Consider the following 4,017-nt stretch of genomic DNA (forward strand, 5'->3'; position numbering starts at 1 on the left):
CTCAAGGAACTGGAGTTACAGGCCCACGCAGCTAACGTCGCAATTCTTAGAGATAATTCACAATCCCTGGGATGTCTTCCCCGTGATCAAGTCAGCTGGTTGGAAGGTGGACATTATTTTCATAACGTGGTACGAAAACATCATTTTGAATCCTTTCATACACTGACCATTGTGTGGTCCCAGAGTGAAATGTACTGCCTCTCCCCAGTCTCGTGCCTGACATGCTGTTGCTCATGCTGGGGCTTTGCCACGTGGTATTGTCCAGTACATGAAGTGAGATCCTTTCCTTACTCAAATGCCTATCTCCACACATATGCACACACACAAATGAGTCCCTTTTAATTGTTTAAATAAGTCACATGAGTTAAAGGCCTGGGTATTTCAATGCCCAACTTCATACCTCTGGGAAGAGACAGTGTGGGTTTGGTATTCTCAAGATATGTATTATGTATTGATAACTATTCTTTCTGGAATGAAGTATGGATTCACAAATATACAAATTGGGATTCATCAGTCTCATAATATATTATATACTAGAAGACAGGATTGTAAATTAAATCCTTATGCTAAATTATCTATATTTTAGCTCTTAGAGCAGTGATCCTGGTTGCTATTTGACCTGCGACTGATGGGTGTATGTACTGGAAATGTTAGTTATTAACTATTCTCACTTTGCCAGGCATGTACTAGGAGTTTAATCGTGATGACAATAGAGATGTTTACTTCATTGATGCTTTCTACAAAATTATGCACTAGTGCTCGTTGTCCATATTACTTTGCTGAGATTATTTCTTCAGTTTAACTAATATAGAAATTGAGGCACAGAGCAGCTCCATACTGTATCCTATGATCTCTCTGTTTTTGAGGAAAAGTGCCCTGGTTATAGGTTAGAAAGTTGAGCTTCTGAGACTGAAGTGATTACCTATTACACGTTGCCACTGCTCCAGATACTCTGAAGTCATTCATTGATATATTCTTACAATAAATTCTAGATTCATTTATTACTCAAAATATCGCATGACCAAAAAAGCAGATAAAAATCTCAGTATGTCATTATTTTAAGACATCTTTGAGATTTCCAATTTCATGGAAAGGGGCATGTGTGTTTATCTCTAGCTATTTCTTGTGCAAATAAATGAATATTTTTAGCAATTCCTAAAAGAGTTCAGATTCATAGTCAGTTTCTCCATTAACATTCTTAAAAAAACATCTATGTGTTTGAATGTACTTTTTTGCCCTCCATCTTAGAGGTCAGTCATTAGTTTACCACAGAGAAGCTATGCAATTTTTATATTACCAAAGAAGTATGGAATTTAGTAATTCTTTTTCAGGCAAACCTCCATTGTAGAATTAAAATCTTGGATTCAGAGGTAGGATTAAATTTTCAAGGTCACATAGGTAATTAATTGCAAAACACAGGTTTCCGTACAGATCTCCTGATTTTAATTCTACAGATTTTCTTTAGGATTAAGTGCTATCCAACAAAGCCAGTATATTAACATGATCCCATCTCATGGCTATTCTTTATACAATGCACATCTAATAAATGTAGCTAGAGTCTAAAGTTTTTCTCTTTTATTTGTAATTTCATTAAAGAGTTGAAGTTAAACACAAACTTAGTGTTTTGAAAATACAGCACTTTGGCTGGCATGAATTCTAATCACAGAGCAAGGATGCTGAAGCACTTATAGTAATTACAGATGTACTTTTTTCAGCTTTGTCGGCACTCTCAGGCCTTATCATATTTAAATACATCGAGTACAGGAAATAAATAATTGTTGCATATGTCTGTGTACACTTATCAGGATGGGTTTTTTTCTCCTTTGCTTTGAAAATTGTCTCACCTGGTAGAGGGACTCAAGTAGATGATTGTATTTATTAATCCATATAGAATTTATATGGCTTTATCATTATGAATGTGGAAAAGGGAGAAATATCCACATTAACAACTATATTAATTCAAAACTAGATGTCTTTAAACTTTGTTTTCTATCGTTACGGTGTAAAACAAGAAGATGTTAAGGTTGCTAAGTAATATGTACATTTCTGAGTTTTGGGCACGTCCTGTAAAGATCAAAATGAGGATGTTGGACATTATACATATACAAAGTTTATTCTGTTTATCTTTAGGTATTTGACAAAATTTAGAGCTATCTCTGGAAAATATAGAATACACTAATTGTTTTGGAATTCCAAAAATGACTAAATGCAGCACTTGCTATAAAATATTGACAACTGTGATGACCATTAAATGTCACAAAATGCTAGCAAGTACATCTCTTGACATCGAATGTTCAAACAGAGTTTGAAATTTAACTTTTAATTTTACATTAAATGCAGGAAGGCATTTCTCTTTCATTAATCAAATGCAATGTTATGCCCAGCAAATAACATTAAGAAAAGGCAAAGCTGTCACCAGAAAGCCAATTAAAGATATGGAGACTCCTGCTTTCTGAGGTGAGCCTGGAGCTCATATGCTGGAAGATCTTGTAGTTAGGACTTTTGAGTTGGACCTTGGTCAAATAACAGATTGTCAGGACCCTACCCAATATGACATCCCTTGAAAAATATCCAGTAGAGCTGGTGCTCTCAAGAGACCCTCAAATTATTTATGACCACATATTAAAATAAAATTTGTCTTGAGAGCTTGCAAAAAAAAAGTGGTATTTTAATTGCTTTCATTGCTTAGGACGTAGAATGTGGTGGAGTGCTTCTTGTGTCGTGTGCAGAAAGCCTGGAATTCAAGATACAGCACTGTAAAGCCAAACAGAGCTTATTGAATTGTTTTCTCTCCAATGCAAACATTTGTGGATCAAATCGTAAGTCAAGTCATAAGTACTGTTCAAAGTTTTTTGTTTTTGTTTATTGTTTTTTGTTTATTGTTTTTTTTGGTTATGTGAGAAGGTAGCTAAGCTGTGAACAACCTTCTTACCTCCATCATCTCCTTCAGAGACCAGAGTCCACTTTGTCAATTCCCGTCTACTCTCATTTTCCTCCTCAAATACGCTGCTACTTGCCCAGCACCTTCATGTGCTTCCCTTCTTGTATTATCTCACGCTTGACCTGTGCCTCCTCTTCCACTGTTTGTATCCATTCTGCTACTGTCCATTTTTCTGGATACTCAGTGAAGTGAATCTGTGGAGGTCGAAAGATCACATTACAGATGGTTTCCAAACTCCAAGGTCTGCAAATAGAGACAAGATGAAAGTCAACTATACTAAGTTGTTTTCAGTGTTTGATGCATTTCACAGCAAGGAATGTCTTACTTAAAAACTGTGATTGTTTTTTTTTTTCAATTAGTGTTCAACACCTTGGATTAATGAGTAGAGCTTCCAGTGTCTCAGAGAAAAAAAAAACTATATCTTTGAATTATGTTCTATTATTAATAGAAAAAGAGGAAGCTTTTACTCATCTATTTTTTTTCCCAAACTAAAACCCCTTAATAGACTTTGGAAGGTTTAGTAATCATTTCCAGAAGGGAAAACAATCTGTGGAGTTCACCTGACAGAGCAGGTCATTTCACTTCTGTTGTCCTTCTTTTGCTGTTGTGCTTTAAATTGTCCATTCATGGTTGTTCCTCTACCAACACATCAAGATACAGTTAGAGAAGATTTACATTGTGTAACTTTACTTGGACCATTTCTTTCATACTATGATTCTTTCCAAGAATTAACATTTAAAAATTATTTAAATGTGACATTTTATGATTTCATAATCATTTTTCTGATTGGCATTGCTTCTCTTAGTTAGTGAACTCTTTTGTATCCTATAGCATCCTGATAGGTTTTCAGTTTATTGACAGTAATTTAAGGGGTGTACTGATGGAGGCTTTGTGAGGGAGAGACCTTCCAGCTTCCCATTTCCCAAGACAGGTGTGTGATGCTCAAAAAAAATAAAACCTTTTACTTTATAAAAACAGGACTGAGAATGGGAAATCAGGGAACACAAAATCTATGAGCCATCACTCCCCTTTCCACTGAATATACTAAAAAAAATTTCAAAAGACATTTTGAGAAT

The 4,017-nt window shown here is 35.2% G+C and overlaps 1 pseudogene; it reads right to left on the reverse strand.

The window, feature by feature from the left end:
* LOC101994506 overlaps window positions 1–3,569 on the reverse strand; it is a 37,862-nt pseudogene extending 34,293 nt beyond the window's left edge.
* Window positions 3,570–4,017: the final 448 nt, after the last annotated feature.

The sequence above is a fragment of the Microtus ochrogaster genome, linkage group LG1 (genome assembly GCF_000317375.1).
Source record: "Microtus ochrogaster isolate Prairie Vole_2 linkage group LG1, MicOch1.0, whole genome shotgun sequence".
In the NCBI taxonomy this organism is placed as follows: domain Eukaryota; kingdom Metazoa; phylum Chordata; class Mammalia; order Rodentia; family Cricetidae; genus Microtus; species Microtus ochrogaster.